We start from the raw sequence: 18,289 nt of genomic DNA, 5'->3' as shown, positions 1-18,289 counted from the left end.
CCGATCCAAGTTGCGACCACGACAAACCCGGAAGTAAATACTGGGTTTGCCGCGATTCACACATGCGCAGAAACAGCTGCTGTTGTCTGCACATACGCAGAAGCGTGCTGCCGCCGAATGTCACTGAGCACAAGGGCGCTTCTACCAGCAACCCTGATAGACTTACATACAGACCTCTGGAACTGATTACGTCCATAGGTAGAGGTTCCACTATAGTTGGAAGTGCCATCTTTCTGTGCTCTGTTTCCTGTCATGCCACCGGACAAGTATTCTATGTAAATTCCCGTATCCCTTTTTCATTGCCCCCTGCTGGCTGTGAGAGGAACTAGAGCATTGCACCCTCTCCCCCCGCCACCCCAACACACACATTATGCTCCTTGGTGTTCTCCTTCTTTCTCATTGAGGCCTTTCACACATTACAAAAGCTCTGTATGGAAAGCATTTTCACACAGGCACAAGCTCACCACAGGCAGACCACCACATGCACACTGCATAGAGTGAAATATGGGAACGTGCAACTGTCACGTGTTCAGGTCTACCTGAGGGCGGTAAGCTAGCTGACTTGAAAGCATTCTCAGATTTGTAAATAGCCCAGGATTAGCAATGTAAATGTATCCAGGTTTTTATAGTTCAGCTTGCTCAATGCTGGGAGTGAAATTATGATCCTCTTCCCATTCTGCCTGATGAAGCCGAATGCTTGCTTTCTCCAGCACTAACCCAACCAAATGTATAATGTTCCTTGTCTTGCACTTCCACTCATACTCTTCCTGCCAAGTACCAACTTTCCCTGTTCTGACCCATGCAGTCCACGAGGCAGTCCACAAATGACCCCAAAGCTAGACTGGACCGCAAACCTCTCCTTCCCCCTTCTGCTCAGTGTTGCTGAGGAACCTACACTTGCTCTGCACTGTAAATCTGAAGTAGCAACAGAACAGTTTCCACCTTGGCACCTTGAAGTGCACCTGGATTTTAAAACATGCCACCGGCCTCTGCAGCAGAGGCGGACTTTGGTAAACTTTGGTAATATGGTGTCCTGAGCAAGGCGAAAATTTGGCACACCCAAATGGATCTTTTCAATTATAGATCTTCTCAATTTTAAACTCCCTCAGCTCAACACCCTGTGGGGGGTAACAGCCAGTACCTCCCTGAATCTCACACTGTCTGTGGTGGTCTTGCTACTTCTCTGTTTGTTAGACTTTGCCAACCTCTGAAGTTGTTGAATGGCAACTGCTGAGCAGGCAGTCCATGGCAGCCTCCTGAGCCTCCTCAGAATTTCAGCATTTCAGGGGGTCATCTGTGTCACTTGTCCCTAAATCCTGCCCTGGCTTGGTACATATGAAGGTATTGTGCTCTGCAGTGCAGCAAGGCAATACCCAACCAAAGTGGGACAGGGCTCAAAGGGGGAACAGAGCTCTGAAGCTGTTCCAGCAAGGAACAAGCTAAAGAGGCTGTTCTACTTGGAGAGCCTAGCCTCTTCCAGTAGTCTTCTACTGTGATGGCATACCCTCCAACATTTTTGTCCCCCAAATTGCGCTGCCTTCCATTCCGTTGCTCTGGTGCTCACCAGCGGGTTCGTGCTGGTGCGCTCACTTACACCAGAGTCCCGGACCAAAAAAATGGACATTCCAGGATGCAAACAGAAGCTAGGATTGTCTTCTGTGATTCCGGGAAATCTTGCTTAAAATGGGACAGTTGAGAGGTATGTGATGGAGCAGGAGAGACTCAGCTCTTCCTGGGTCTTTGGCAGTGGAGTTTCTGAGTTAGGGATGCCACTGCTCTCCCTGCTTTTCTTTCAGAGTCCTCACCCACATTTCCTGAAGATGAGGAACCCAACCCAGCCATGATGGAAGCTGTCTTAGATCAAGTCAGGTCACTTCTTCATGGATCCCAAGACTGTTTCTATTGACTAGTAGTGGTCTCCAGGACCTGAAGCCCAGCTTTCCTCAGATACTCTTGGATCCCAGTCTTAGCCTTCCGCCAACGCAAGAAAAAGATCAGAGACTAATCTTTCTGTGCCCAAATAGGTGCTCAGCCACATAGCTCTAAATCTTCCACCATCACACATTTGAAGCACCTGCATCCTGGGTGATCCCCACAGACACAGCCTTCCCCACCGCCATTTTCAAAGCAAAATGCCTCCATTAGGCGCACCTCTTCACCTAAATCTGGGGTGTGGTGCTGGAGCTTTCCCCTTCTTCCCGAGGTGTCAGTGTAGCTCTACATGTGTTCTCATTCTTGGGGAAAATGTTCATGATTATTTCATTTTGTGGCGGTAATGGAAAATACATTTTAGTGCTTGTGTTCCACATTTGCAATTCATGTTCCCATACATGATTACATTAAGTCTGTGTTCTGTCATTTTTGATGAATGTAGCTTGTTTTCCGTAAAAAACAGACCCTGGGATGGAAAGTGACAGAAGTGAAGCTGTAACAAAGGATGATCAATTTTTCATAGCCACGCCACCATAGGCAAGAGGAAGTCCCTTGGAACCTCAAGGGCGGCTTAGGGAGGGGGGAAAGGGAACTCCAGTCACACAGAGAAGTGTGACCCCACAGCTATCCACTGCAATGGTGGAAGGACAATAATGGGGTGGCAATGGCTGATGGTGATGCCTTTTCTTCACCGGAGGTTGACAAACTGCCTTTTCATTATCAGCTCACTGGTTCAAATGTCACTCCTGTGAGTGGATTTTGCATTATCCGATTGACCTTGGCTCTGGGGAGAGAGGCGCTAAGTGCAGTGGTGGGGCATGCGTTTGGCATGCGGAAAATCTTCTGGTTCAGTCATTGGCATCTCACTACACAGGATACTGTGTAGCATTAGCTGGGGGAAGCCTTGCTCAGATCCTTGGAGAGCCACTGTCCAGTGACGAGAGCAAGTAGGACTGGGCTGGAGCGACCATCAGCATCACTAAGGGTCAGAGTCTGCATACAGGCTGCATACACACTATTTAAAAGGCATTTAAAGTATGCACCCCCCAAAAAATCCTGGGAACTGTAGTTTACCCCTCTCATAGCAACAATTCTCAGCACCCTTACAAACTACAGATCCCACAATTCTTGGCGGAGGGGGGGAGTCATGTGCTTTGAAGGTATGGTGTGTATGCAGTTTAAAGGCCAGAACTTTAATTTAAATTAGTTTTTGCTTAAAATCAGTCGGTACTGGGAATGCGTTAGTGCAACCTACATAAACGAGAAGGAATATATGAATGACAAAGTATTCTTCCCTGTTTTCTAATCTGCATTAACCAGTGCACAAGCAACATAACACGTGAGGGCTGATGCAAGATTTGTTGCAGGCAAAAGTTTTAAATATTTCCTAATGCACATCACCCTCCCGGCAGTACACACATGAGTTGGATACGTCCAACTCAGAGTGGACCCACCGAAATTCATGCACCAAAGTTAATCACGTTCATTAACATCATTGTGTCTACTCTGTGTAGGCCATGGACTTTCCTAAAACACAAATCCCTATGCTGCCCTTGCTGTGACAAAGCACACTATTAAAATTACTCTGTGCTATCACCTGAAGTATCCAGAGTTCCAGGACATAACCCCCAAATCATTACAAAACAGAACCTGAGAGGCTTGGCTTACCTAAGATCTATTTCTCAAATGATTTGCCAGATAAAATAAGTAATAACAAATGTCCTTTGCCATCTGTTGTAAGGAGGCAAGGGAAGAGACCACACACACCTCCTTGGGACAGCTGAGAGGCACCACCACAGAGAAGGCTCAAAAGCTGCTGCTTGTCAGGTGAGAGGATATCACTATATTTTGGAAAGTCACCAAGGATTTGGGACTGGGGAAGGCTGATACAGAGATATGTGCTATATTGAAATAAATTAAATAAAGCTTTCAGCTAGCATGGGACCTGTGAAAATGCAGGCAGCGTCTGCAGGTTGTTTCCATATAGGATCTCTCATGCAGGGCCAGCCCTATCATGAGGTAGAGTGAGGCAGCCAATTTGCAAAGCAGATTGCATGCATCATTAAAGGGTAGCCAATTGCAAGTCACACCATTCTTCCCCTCCCCCTTTTCCCTTGTGCAAAGCTTTTCACATTAGGTGAGTTGATTGGTTTTAATCTTGGTGCTTTATATATCTCTGGCTTTGAGAAGAATATTACTGATATTGCTCTTTTTAATTATGCTGTTATAATTTGTATTAAGAACATAAGCCAAGCCTGTTGGATTAGGCCAGGGGCCTAAATAGTCCAGCATCCTGCCCTCACTGTGGCCAATCCGATGCCTGGGGAAGCCCACAAGCAGGACCTGAGCACCAGAGCCCTCTCTGCACTGCCTCCGACAGTGGAGGCATTTTATTATATTACTTGAATTTGGATTTTAACTTTGCAGGCCCTTTTACCCAAGAGGCAGCATAAAAATAAAGATAACACAATTCTTTATCCCAGATACATGCTGGCTAATTTTTGATGGTAAAGAAAAGACACTGTGCATGCTCAGAGGCACTATTTTCTTTGGCTATGAGCTGAAATACCATTGCAATTTTCCTCTACCAAGGACCACTTTGTGTATGTATGTGTATTCGTGCACATACCAAAGTTTGCATGTGTATCTGTGTGTGCACCGGACAGGGTGAAACAACAACAACAACAACAACAACAACAACAACAACAACAACAACTTATTTGTATGCCACCCATTTGACTGGGTTGACTGGGTGGCTTCCAACAAATTATAAAACCACAGTAAAACATCACACATTAAAAACTTCCCTATACAGGGCTGCCTTCAGATGTTGTGATGGCCTGGGAATCCGATTCAGAGGCTTAACCGGAGGAATCCCAGCCTGCACAGGAGTCCCCGCCTCCAGGGCCGGCTGAACTGGGGCAGGGCCTTGATTCTGAAGCGCCTGCACCTGTGCCGGATCCTCAGGAGCAGGCACCAGGTGAATCCACTCTGGCTCCAGAGGTGGTTGAGGACTCAGTGCCTACAGGTGAGTCTCCCCCTGGGCCCAGTAACCCTTCAGCCTCTCCTGAACTGCAGAGGCTCAGGGCAGAGAGGTGAAGGGAACTGGTTTCTCCCAGGAGGAGTGTTCGCCTTAAGGCCAGGAGAAGCGGGTCTCCTGGGGGCCAGGACCGCCCCTGGCCTCAGAGAAGATAAAGGCCAGTCAGCCCGGTCCCAGGTTGCGGGAGCAACGTCGTTGATGAGCTGTTTCAGCCAGCATCCAGTCCTGTTTCCCCCAGAGTTCCTGTCCTTGCCCGGCTTCCCGCTGTGGACCCCACTTCGCCCGAGGAGGACCGTCTGCCGACCCTCAACTCAGGTCCTGGACCTCGCCCCACGGTAACCTCCCCCCTGGACCAGCACAGATGTCTTCTAAAAGTCTTTATCTCCTTGACATCTGACAGGAGGGTGTTCCACAGGATGGGCACAACTGAATCCACTGTGGTGGTAGGAACTGCCTTGTCTTCCTGGCTTCGGGATTGTCACTTGCTCTGCCCCTGAATCTGATCTAGGGAAGAGCGCTTCTGGATGCGGATTACTTTTTACCCAGGACAAAAGAGCCAGATCCTTTGATTGGACATTGACTTTAAGAATAGTAACTTTAAAAAACCTGTGCTTGAGCTCACTTGTCCCTCCTCCCTCCCATCCCGAGGAATCTCTTAAGAACTGATTTTCTTGGTAAGTTGCTCTGAGAGCTTTATTGGCACTCAGAGGGGAGGGTATAAATGAAGTAAGTAGGCAAAGTAAGTAAGCAAGCAAGTAAATATCAGACTCTAAAATTACACATGTCTTGAGCCAAACTCTGAATGACACATGTGCATTGAAATTGCCATTTTTCTTAATGAAGGACAGGGAAGATGATGGCAAGCTTTTCCTAATTGCCATGCCCATGTTTCCTGCTGGAAAACACAGTTCTTTATACTGATGCGTAAGTGTGTGCATTTTGCCCTGTGCATTCAAACCCAAGTGAGAAGTTGTCCCTCAGAGACCCAACTAGCTTACATGCTGCAGAAGACCAGATACATAAATGCAGATAAGTCTCATTTTCATTTATAGAGGTATCTTTCTTGTTAGCCACCCCCCACCCTTTTTGGTCTCTTCTATTAGCTTTAAGATACGCAGAAACAAATATATAAATGAAGCTCATACTGAGATTTGAAAATAATAGAGATTTTACCTATGCAATGCCAATACTTGTACGTAAGATGTGACATGGCTCAGTCAGGGGATAATGGCGGTGATGTTTCTGACACGAGATATCAGCTCCGTTAAACCTGTATGAAAACCATAAAAATAACAATGAAAGAGACTGGCTTGTAAGAAAAAATATTAGGAAATTATAATGAGGAGTGGAAATATGAGCTTCAGATAGAAGTGGGATTTAAGATACTGATGGATGGCTGAGGAAAGGCCACATTTGTATGTAAAGGTAAAGGACCCCTAGATGGCTGAGTCCAACCAAAAGCCGCACTATGGAGTGTGGCACGTTTGTCCACAGACAGCTTTCCATGTCATGTGGCCAGCATGACTAAACCACTTCTGGCGCAACGGAACACAGTGACGGAAGCCAGAGCACATGAAACGCCATTTATTTCCCCACTGCAGCATACCTATTTATCTACTTGCACTGGTTTGCTTTCGAACTGCTAGGTTGGCAGAAGCTGGGACAAAGCAATGGGAGCTCACCACCATCGAGAGGATTCAAACCGTCAACCTTTCAATCGGCAAGCCCAAGAGGCTCAGGGGTTTAGACCGCAGCACCACCCGTGTCCCTTCACCACATTTGTATCACCTCCCAATTCCCCCAAGAAGTTCAAGGTTGCATACAGAGGATCCAACTATTGCCCATCTGTCCCAGTATCTACTTTAACTGGCAGAAGCAATGTTGAGAGTTGGACCTACTGCTGAGCTATGTCCCCACCCCCTGCCTCATTGGAACTAGTTTATTTCAGGCCCACAATAACCCTGCAAGGTAGTTTGAAAGTGATGTATCAGCCTGGAATCCCAGGAAAGTGGAGGATGTTTGTGCTGTGTCCTGTTGGTATGGTGGCAGCAGCACTGGTCCTTCTTCTGGTAGGAAATGCTCTGCCAGGGGCAGGGGACCAAAAAATGGGGGGTGGGGGGAGTGAGAAATGTCCCCATTCTCATCTGAGGAATGTTGGAAGGTAAGCATCCATTAGCTCTAACCAGCACAGCCAATGGTCAGGGATGATGAGAGCTTGTAGCCAAAGAACCTCCAGAAGGCACTAGGTTGAATTAGGCTGCCGTAAACACATAGGGACCTGCCTTGCACTTGGTGCACTTGCTCAGTGCTGCCTACACTGGCCGGCAGCAACACACCAGAGTTTCAGGTGCCAGGTACTTGAGATCTCTTGCAAAGCAGGTGCTCTGCCACTTACTGGTAGCTATCGTGTAACAGTTACATAAATACATTCGCAGGCAGCAAAACAATGTTGAGGTGGTTCTTTTCATTTTTGCAAAAGCTGAACTGCAGCAGACCAGAAGCAGTGCTGCCCATGACACATTTGGAGTGGACTAAAAAACAATGATGTAGAACAGAGCACAAGAGGAAGGCCGTGTGCCAAATTTTACCATTGCACAGGATGCCGCTGAAATTTGATAGCCCAAAGCCTGCTGCTGCCTATGGGCAAGCATGCCAGAGTCTGGTCAAGAAACATTCTTCTCCAAGCTTCCTTCAGTGTCTATTTGATAAAGACTAACGTCGCTTTTAAAGTAAATATTAAAGCGGACCATGCTCTCTACTTGCTTTGCATTGAGTTGTTCTTTCCCTTTTTATTTCTTCCCCCGCTCCCCAAAATGTGAGTGAGTCAGCTTTTGCCTCTTCCCCCAGCAGCCTCTGGCTCTAATTCAGTTTAAGGACTGTGACCTTTGACTCCTTTTTACTATACTAACCTGGCTAAGAGAACACTTAGTGATTTATCCATGATTTACAGGGAGAGAATCTGGATGGGGCAAAGTAGGGGAGGAGGATGAGAGTGAGAGAAAGTGAGGGGTTGGGGAGGGGGGAAGGAAGGGAAACAAACTTTCACATAAAATTATGGTATATGGATAATTGAGAAGTTTAAAAACATGAATCTAATTGTGCTGTCCCTGGAGGAGCCGATATTGAGCCCTCCTATAAAAGGCTTGGAGTTACCCAATGGTGATTTATTGCTAAATCCTAGTATTTTTCAATACATTATAGTTTTTAAATTGTGTTTAAATTGAGTGTAGAAGAGCAGAGGCCATTAGGAGATGCAGAAATGATGATTATATTTAAATATTCATGCACGCAGTACCTTATTATTGAATCTGAACACTAACAAAATCAATATTAAGTGCGGTTTGACATGAATTTATTTATGAATTTCGACTCTCTAAGTACTGTATTTTTTCACTCAAAAAATGGTGGGTATAATGTAGTAATGATATCAAAACAGAGTGTCAGAGAGCATTAGCCGAGGAGGTTATAAACCTCCGTATTACGGGGCCCCGTGCCGCCCTCAAAAGTGCTTAGTGCACAAAACCAAAATGCTTTTTTTTATTTATTTGAAACACATAAACACACACACACACACACACAGAGAGAGAGAGAGAGAGAGAGAGAGAGAGAGAGAGAAATAGGAAGGAAACTCTTGGTTGGAAATTGCACTGCAGAGGTTTTTCTTTGCTCTCAGGGCTAGCACGGAGAGGGGGGCAGGCTGTTCACCATATAGATTTGGATAAGGTGATGATCTGGATGGAGCAGCAGAATGGGGGACGGTTAGATGTGATGGGGGGCAGGAACAGAATAGGTACTCAAGCTGTCAAAGAAAACTTGAGTGATAAGCCCAGCCTGGCCATGGGCACACGACTGCCAGCTGTTTCTGGATTGGAAAAGGTCCTTTCTGAATCCAGTTTGCCCATGACCAGTAGAAGCAAAGTTCTTAACCCGAGGTACTATTTTGGGTAGAAGTTAATTGTCAAGAAGAGCAGCATCAGGGTGGTCTGGGTTTTTTGTTGGTTTTTTGGGAGGCAGATTTACACTAATTTTTTAATGTTATTTGTACAGAGGCTTCTTTTTAATGCGTTATAATCTACAGTGGTACCTCGGGTTACAGATGCTTTAGGTTACAGACTCTGCTAACCCAGAAATAGTACCTCGGGTTAAGAACTTTGCTTCAGGATGAGAACAGAAATCACGCGGTGGCAGCGCGGTGGCAGCAGGAGGCCCCATTAGCTAAAGTGGTACCTCAGGTTAAGAACGGACCTCCAGAATGAATTAAGTTCTTAACCCAAGGTACCACTGTACATACTTGATTAGTTTTTGTGCAGCTGGTTTGAGGCCCTAATACCTAATGTAACACCTGTCATAACACGAACTTCCCTGAGACATCAAGGGTTATTATCCAAGGCCCTTCTTTGAGTGTTCCCCCAAGAGAGATTTGGAGGGTGGTGACAAGCTTTCCTGTTGTGCCCTCCATCCACAGAAAGCTCCCCTCAAGTGCTGACATGGAGAGCTTTTCAGGGGCAGCTGAGCAAGAAGCAGAAGTTCAGCAAGTGTAGCTTCACTCATCACTGTGTTTCCAAATCAGGAAAAGTGGCTCATGTTGAATTAAAGTCACAGAAACTATGCCTTTGGTTTGACCAGCATGCAATTCTTATTTATTTAATATACATCTACACAGCTGTTCGAGAATGAAATTCTTCCCAAGGCAGTTCATATAAAATGCAGCAAATAACATTTAAAAACGTCTCTATATACAACATCATATTATTAAAACTAGTAATCCAGAATAAAACAACCACCAAAAGCAGGCTGCACAATCAGATCCCTAGCCGCTAATAGTTTCTGGAGGCCAAGGTTTATTATAAACCTGTTTTAAAATATTCAGGGATGGGGCCTGAATATCATGTGGGACCATTTCCCACAATTGCGAGGCCATTACTGAAGAAAGCCTTGACCCGTGTGCCAGCCTAACCTTTGCTAGTGGGCATCTCAACAAGACTTCAGACTGCTCTTAAGGCACAGGCAGAAAAGGGTGCTTCTCAGCAGGAGCATGCCCAGTGATGGCTGTGCCAAAACAGATAGCAGAACAAAGATGGTTCAAAGATGAGTCACATATAGGCATGATGGTTTGGTACTTGCAATCACTGCTGGTTCTGTGCCACAGTTGTTGTGCCGAAACGGCTGGCCCATTTGGACCAAAACGAACATTAGTCTGCACAGGGGCTGACATAGTTCCTGAGTGAATGAATTGTAGGTGCCAGGCGCATTTTCGCCCCATTCCCCTGGAATAGCCCTTTGAATCCTGACACATTTTCCTGTGTTTTCCTCCAGTTGGCACTTAAACTTTTGATGATGGCTACTAAAATGTTGATTCTAGCATCTAGGGCATCCTGGCAGGGCCTGATTTTGAAAACATATCTATTTCTATTCTGCAAGTTAAATAAATTTATCTTGATACTATACGGTGGTACCTCGGGTTAAGTACTTAATTCGTTCCGGAGGTCCGTACTTAACCTGAAACTGTTCTTAACCTGAAGCACCACTTTAGCTAATGGGGCCTCATGCTGCTGCTGCTGCGCCGCCGGAGCACGATTTGTGTTCTCATCCTGAAGCAAAGTTCTTAACCTGAAGCACTATTTCTGGATTAGCGGAGTATGTAACCTGAAGCGTATGTAACCTGAGGTACCACTGTACTACAATGAAATGCTTAAATGTTTCTTTGATTGTCCTTGAATCTTCCTGCCACACTTGCCGCCCTCTCCTGCCACACCAATGTGGCGCACCACATCCTTTGAGGACCACTGATCTAGGCAATTGAAAAAAGGTCCTAGGTCAGTTCTGCCTCCTGCCAAATAAAACAATTTTTGGAAGTTTTAGCTTCCACACTGACACTGATACTCAACAAAGCTGCAAATCTTCCAAGTGCGGCTGCTTGAAACCGAATTGCTGCTCAAATGCATCTTTTCTCTTGCAACCTCCCTCCCTCAGCCCACTTTTCTTTTCTCTTTCTATTTCCCAGTGCAGCTCCATGGGCTCTTAATGGATTGGCAAAGGTCTTGGGGGACTCTCAAAGTGACACAGAAATGCTTGTAAAGAATCCCCTCTTGGAAAGAGTTTGATTGTAGAGCAGTGACACAAAGGGGGATCATGCTGTGTGCATGCCACAGGCAGCTTCTGGCCGGGGCAAAACAGCCATGCAAACAGACCTCATTAAAATTAATTCCCTTTTTCGTTTTAATTTGAAAAGGAGACCTCAAGTATAGCAATCCCAGCTTGGGTCACATGGGCAAGGCAGGCAAATTGCAATTCCAATGACCTTGCTTTGGCTGCCATGAAGATGGTGTGGAACCCATCACTACACCATTCAAGCTCTTTAGGGCAGGGGTCCAGTCTTTAGATTTGTGCATAGCCTAGCATTTGATAAGGGACAACAGGGTTGTACTCCAAGATTTGAGATGGTCTCAGCTCTCATATGCCTGGCTAAAATACAGTGGTACCTCGGGTTACATACGCTTCAGGTTACATACACTTCAGGTTACACACTCCGCTAACCCAGAAATAGTGCTTCAGGTTAAGAACTTTGCTTCAGGATAAGAACAGAAATCGTGCTCCGGCAGCGCAGCAGCAGCGGGAGGCCCCATTAGCTAAAGTGGTGGTTCAGGTAAAGAACAGTTCCAGGTTAAGAACGGACCTCCGGAATGAATTAAGTACTTAACCTGAGGTACCACTGTAATCATGTTTTTTTAGGCCCTGTGCAAAATTTTCATCTCTGAAATCTCTCTCTCTCTCTCTCTCTCTCTGTGTGTGTGTGTGTGTGTGTGAGAGAGAGAGAGAGAGAGAGAGAATTGGAGGCAAAATTTTTGATGGCAACTTTCTGCTGCATAATTCTGCCCCCACCCCCAATTTGCACCACCTGTTCAAATTGCAAGGTGCCTCTTTCTCTAATCTTAATTAATTGGTTTACATTTATATACCTTCCATCCAACCACTTCTCTGGGCAGTTAACAATAAGATGCAATTTACAATAAAATCCTCTGCAATTATTATTAGTATTATTTGCACATTCCGCACAACCATGGGAGCCCAGTTGTGCCGTGTCATCACACTGTCAATTAGACTTGGCCTCATGAAAGCATCATGAAGCTGAATCAGAGTGGAGGCCATGCTTCCTGCCCTCACTCTGAATAGGCATCTTCACTCTATTTCATAGTCCCTTCCCCTTGAACAATGGCTGAAATGTGTGCCTATGGAATTCATTTGGCAAAGGCCAAATTTTGATGTGAAATGCCCCCCAATCTCTGTCTTATATTTGGCTTAAAAAGAGTGATGTGTGAAGTTTAGAGTTGGCTAGATAAATCATGAGTAGAGGCCTCTTGCTAGCGGAAGCAGCTTCTATGTTACTGGAGTGGAGGCGTTTAAAACTTCTATTTAAAGGGAGATTGGAGGATAGGTCTATCAATAGCCATTAGCAATGCTTGCTCAGTAGAACCTGCATATTCAGAATATTCAAATTTCTGGATGCACCCAGGATGTGGATGCTTCAGTGAATGAGTCAGATGTATTCCAAATCCAGTTGGTCTTACTTAATTACTCACTTACCTGGCAGGGGAGACACCATGATCATGAGAATGGTGAACCAAGGAAGTCAGGAGAGGTTTCTGGGAAGCAGAGAGTAGCTTCTTACTACTTCTCAGCAGCCCTGCCTGATTTGGAAAGGAGCCTATTTCAGATTTTAGCCACTATCCCTGTAAAAAAATACCAACAAAACCCCCCCACCTTGCTATTTTCCATATCACGCAAGCTTGGAGTGAATTCTTCAGCAGAAGTTCCCTGACTTGGTGGCTCCTTCACCACAAAAAATTCATCAACCCCACTATATTTTCAAAGCAAGCCCGACCACTTAATTCTCTCCCCCGCCCAAGTGCCTGTATCAATATTTTAACATGAGTGTTATGAAGAAAATTGCTTCCCCCTCGCTGCCCCACTCCTAATTTCTGCCATTTCAACCTTGTCTCTTTTCTCTCTCTCATTAAATCAGTGTGACGAGACTTTATTCCATTCCTTAACTAAGTGAATATCCCGGAAATTTAAAATCCCCAAAGCACAGCGACCAGATTCTGAAAGCTTCCAAATTACACAGAGAATAAGCAGCCTCAATGGAATCAGATCCTTCATGGCTTTTAAGTGGAAGTACAGGCAGGCGCCTGCAAGTGACAAAATCAAGGAAGAGTCAGCCAAAGAGGTGGGAGTCAGGGGTGGGTTGTTCTTTTGGGGGGGAGGGAGAGGAGGAGGAATAACTCCCCTGGAGTAAATGTGCTCAAAGTAGGCATGGGTGAACATGCTGGTTTCCATTGCTCTCTGTTTCTAATTTTTTCCATCTCACATTCAGTTTTCCACATCAGTTTGCAACCCCCCCCCAAAAAAAGGTCCTCATGAAAATTCAGTAGCATTTTAGAGTGTATTTATCCTAATATGCACATTTTTGCACGACATACAAAATCTGCACAATTTTGCAAAGCTGTTTTCCCTTATATGAAGCATTTTGGGATATCATTTTCACCAATGTATGCATTTTTGTACACATTGCCTTTTTCTAGAGAAATTGTCCGGAAAAATGCGGAGAAGAGCGAATTTAGAAGTGTGGCTGTGTTTGTGTATGCCTATTGTTTTGGTTTCCATGTGTAGGTTTCCATGAAATGTGAACTGGATAGAATTGCTCCCCCCTCCCTAGCTACGGCTGGGAGGCTGGCTGCTTTTTGCAGTTCTGAACAAACACCAAGGTGGGAATCATACTGGGCTGTTGTGAGAATTACTATGGACGTAAAATGACACATTTTGATCCTTTCAAATTCATATCATTGGTATGTATTTCACACATATGGGGAAGTTTTGGTCAAAGGTGGCAAAAATGTTTAGTATTCTGCCACTTAAAAAAAAAAAAATCCACCCGAGGCTTAAATAGGGTGAAGTAACTTCCCCAACCCAGTTAACATGGGGAGGGGGAGTAGGGAAAACACACATACCTCTTTTCCAGTAAATCGATGTATTTGCTCTAATTTTATTTGGATTATAAAAGGGAGCCTTTCAAAAAGTGCTTAGGAGAGCAGAAAGGGGAGGGGAAATGATAGGGGTGGCATTCACGGTGAGCATTACTCTGTCTGTATTAAGAATCCCATCCTCACATTTTATTGTTACTGTCAGCCTGCAAAAGACAGTGCTTAAAACAAAATAATACATAATGTATTACAGGGGCATAAACATCAGCAGTCATTTTTTATCTTAAAAAGAAAATGCAAAAGCAAAAACAAAAAAGCAACACACACACAGCACAACACAACCACCATAAAGTATATGGAGGTAGCGAGCTGGAGGAGCCTTAATATAAATGTTGGCCACTAAGATAATCAAAAAGGTATTAGAGGAAATGATGGAATGAGAGACTTGCAAGGGTCTCCGCAGCATTTTAGCGGCTGCCCTTCTCGTTACTTGGCGTGGGATGAGGGAAGGAGAGATGGTGAGAAAGGGAGAGCTGCTGTGAAAGGGCCAAAGACCTTACAGGAGAAGAGAAGCAAATGGGATTGTTCTTGGTGTATCCATTTATTTAGGAAATGCATGATGCCTTTTATTTATTAATTTAATCCTTGATAAATTATTCATAATACTTAGGATATGACGAGTATCCAGCAAGATACATGGGAAGGGCCCCAGACTGGTGGGGGATTTTTTCACTGGCATTTTTTATGTGCATGTATGTGATGGGACTGGTACCCACAGCAGTTTTATCATAACAGCACCTCATTTATTTATTTATCTTTAACGGAAAAACAACCGTTTGCGGGTGTATTTGGCAAAACCCCATTGACACGATGATACTGCATTAATGGTGGATTTATACTGGACCATCCACATTTCATTCAGCTTTCTTAGCTGTTCTGTGATGCTTCCCCGATGTTGCCGCATTATTGCTGTCTAAAGGGGCACTCTTCCACTACAGTGCAACAAAAAGTGAAACCAAAAAGATAAACCAAAATAAAAAAATTCCTTCCAGTAGCACCTTAAAGAAGGAAGGAATTTTTTTATTTTGTTTTGACTATGGCAGACCAACACGGCTACCTATCTGTAACCAAAAAGATAAAGTAAGCTCAATGAAAAGATTTCAGCAATGAGTTATGGGGCACACTCTGGAAGTGAAGCCATGAATTTGTCCCCAAACTTTTGCAGAGACAAACAGTATCGAAAGTGGGTATGCGTATATCCACTGTGACACAACCATGAATAGAAATAATCATGAATGCACAATTAAAAGGAATTTTGAAACGGCCCTGATAAACTCTAACATAACAACAAAAGTTACATGTTTGAAGCTGAGGTTGCCAACATGCGTCACCTAAAAATATTGTACAAAATTCAAGCATATTCAGAGACCCCACACTCAGGTGAAAGGTCTATAGGAACTCGGCAGGAAGGTATAAAAGAATCCTGCTAAGGGGGTTTACAGACCTGTGTGCAGAAAACATCTGTGGTCTTTGTTTCTGAATCAGAAAACTGCTGGAGTGGATATGTGCCTCTGCTAAAGCTGCCACACAGTTACTGCAAATCTGCAAAACAACAGCAATAGGAAAGGCTGGGGGAAAGCGGCAACTTACTGTGTGTCACACATTTAAGCAGCTGTACCAAACAGGGAGGGACGCGGGTGGCGTTGTGATCTAAACCACAGATCCTAGGGCTTGCCGATCAGAAGGTAGGCAGTTCAAATCCCCACGATGGGGTGAGCTCCTGTTGCTCGGTCCCTGCTCCTGCCAACCTAGCAGTTTGAAAGCACGTCAAAGTGCAAGTAGATAAATAGGTACCGCTCCGGCGGGAAGGTAAATGGCGTTTCTGTGCACTGCTCTGGTCTGCCAGAAGCGGCTCATGCTGGCCACATGACCCGGAAGCTGTATGCCGGCTCCCTCAGCCAGTAAAGCGAGATGAGAGCTGCAACCCCAGAGTCGTCGGCGACTGGACCTAATGGTCAGGGGTCCCTTTACCTTTACCAAACAGGGAAGGAGCACCTATTAGGCCAGGGGGTGCACAGTAAGATATCTCAGCTTCACCCCAACTTGGCCCCCTCCAGACACTGTTAGATTACAACCCCTATCAGCTCCACACAGCATGGTCAATGGACAGAGATGATGGGAGCTGTAGTCCAAAGCGAGGAAGGCAGAGCTTGCTGGTCCTTGAACAGAATGGAAGCTCTGTTGAGTCCCAGTGAGACCCAGGCACAGTAGCTATCTTTGAAGAGGGAGGAACAACACAAAATAGTGGTGGGATTTGAAGGAACCTTTTTGTTTATTTATTAACTTTATCAATAAACTGTCTTTTGATGTATGTGAAGTAGCACCTTGAAAAAGTGCAAATACATTATGGAAATGTTGTGGCCAGCTTTTACAGGTAAATAGGGCGTCAGCAAGGCAGAAATAAATGCAGAGATAATAACGAAAATGCACCCCTCGTAACTCTCCATTCCATTCTGCAGCTGTTCATTATTATCGGTTCTTCATCGCCATCATCATCGTTGCAACAAGTCTACAAGGTAAGTCACTAGATAACAGTCTGATTTTACATATAGTAATTGAGTTTGCCAGTGCCTCTGCTGGTGCTTCTGCCACTGCCAATTAAAGGAAAGAAGAGGGAAGTATGTGGAGAGGAGTGCTTTTGATGCTGGATGGAGGCAGAGGAGATGGGTAGGAGGAAAAGTCAGGTATTCCTCTCCACTGAATACCCTGAGCCTTTTGAAAAAGTAAGTTGCCCATCCTCGAAAGTGTGTGAGTGTGTTGTGCTGCTTGCTGTTATTATTTAAATAAATGGTTTAAAACAAAAAGAAACGAGCAAAGGCAGATGAGGAGTGTGAAGAGTGCTGGCTTTCCCGAGTTCAGAGAACGGATTCACTGAGGGGTGGTGGTGCTTTTGTGCCCTGGATTTTGGGGGCTGGGACTGCTGTCTTTTAAAGCCATTCTAGAGCAGTATGCACCAATTGTGCCAATTCTCTTTGAAATGCAAGGAAGTTTAGAGAGTCTGCAGAGCCTGGGAACGCAGTAAAAAGAGGGCTGGTGGGCCCACAGGCAAGATTCCTCTTTCTACATGGAGAATGTTCACGTTAAATATTTCAGCTGACATCTGGATCCAAAGCCCTTCAAACATCTGGATTCCAGCCCTCACTCCCTTCTTCTCCACAACAGTCAGTGAGTACCTTTCATTTTCTACCATTTCCAGGTGTCCTCTGGGAAAGGGGGAATTTTATTTGCCGTTTCCGTACATGGTAGCCTCAGCTTTGTCACTTTATATTATAAAGAATAATGTGGCGGGGCCACAGAGGACATATGTAGGGGACAGATTGAGCCTGGACAAGTACTTTTTTGAGGGAAGGGAGGAGGAGGAATGTATGTCAGGAGGAAGGATGGAACCCAGAGGGAATGTAATTAAAGAGCCCAGAAAAAAATGGAGCAAAAATGGAGCAAAAATGGTCCTGTTATAGATATTCAGCCTATTGTTTCCAGTTCCAGATTTGTGTGTGTGTGTGTGTGTGTGTGTGTGTGTGTGTGTGTATGGTTGAATTCTGCACTGGCATGATATAAATTTTATACCACAAAAAGCTGAATTCTCTGGCTTTTGATATTATTCAAACTGATTGCATTTAGTACTTCAGTGCTTCTTTACATGTACTAATTGTGCTCTGCTCTTCAGGGGGAGGGGGAAATAACTTCAGGAACCTTCACTAGCACTCCATCTGCCTCTGTCATGACTGGCATCCACTTCCCATTCAGACCAGCCATTGAATCTTCAGCAGCAGGGATGGAACAGCATCTTCAGTCACATCTGGGGGCAGCAAGTTCACTTAGAAGGCACAGAGCAGTCCATGGGGCATGCACAACTCTGTCCTCCCGACACCTTGTTGCTGCTTCCCTGCCTCCATCTCAGTACCTGCTGCCCGAGGCAAATGCCTTACTTAGCCTAATGGAAGGACCGGCACTGACCTTTGTTCACAAAATCTTCTCTTCAGCCACTGCCCTCATTTCTGAGGCTTCAGGAAACATTGGCCACACATTACCAAGTCCACATTGGAAGCCATAAGGGCTGAACACTTGCTTTAAAAAACAATGTTACTGAGATTCTCCGTACATGAAATTCCATGCCCAATATAAAAATCTACACTAATAAATTTTATTTATATCCCATCCTTGCTCCCAGGAGCTCAGGGTAATGTCTGTGGTTCTTCCCACCCTTCTTAATCCTCACATCAACCCTGTGAGGAAGATTAGGCTGAGTGAGAGACAATGACTGGTCCAAGTGAGG

The 18,289-nt window shown here is 45.0% G+C and overlaps 1 protein-coding gene across 2 annotated transcripts in view; it reads right to left on the bottom strand.

The window, feature by feature from the left end:
• The window catches only part of CASZ1 (castor zinc finger 1), a gene marked incomplete at its 3' end in the record, with an annotated part of 444,050 nt that overhangs the window by 389,651 nt on the left and 36,110 nt on the right, over positions 1–18,289 (bottom strand). Inside the window, exons 4-5 of one of the 2 annotated variants that reach the window (XM_081870667.1) lie at positions 12,557–12,702; positions 6,146–6,242 (exon numbers count right to left, since the gene is read on the bottom strand). The remainder of the gene's footprint in view (positions 1–6,145; positions 6,243–12,556; positions 12,703–18,289) is intronic. The other variant, XM_081870666.1, reaches the window with a different exon arrangement.

This window comes from Podarcis erhardii, assembly GCF_964252035.2.
Source record: "Podarcis erhardii genome assembly, chromosome: 7".
Classification (NCBI taxonomy): Eukaryota; Metazoa; Chordata; class Lepidosauria; order Squamata; family Lacertidae; genus Podarcis; species Podarcis erhardii.
Note: the sequence above shows the minus strand (reverse complement) of the source record. Positions and strands in the feature narration are given on the sequence as shown.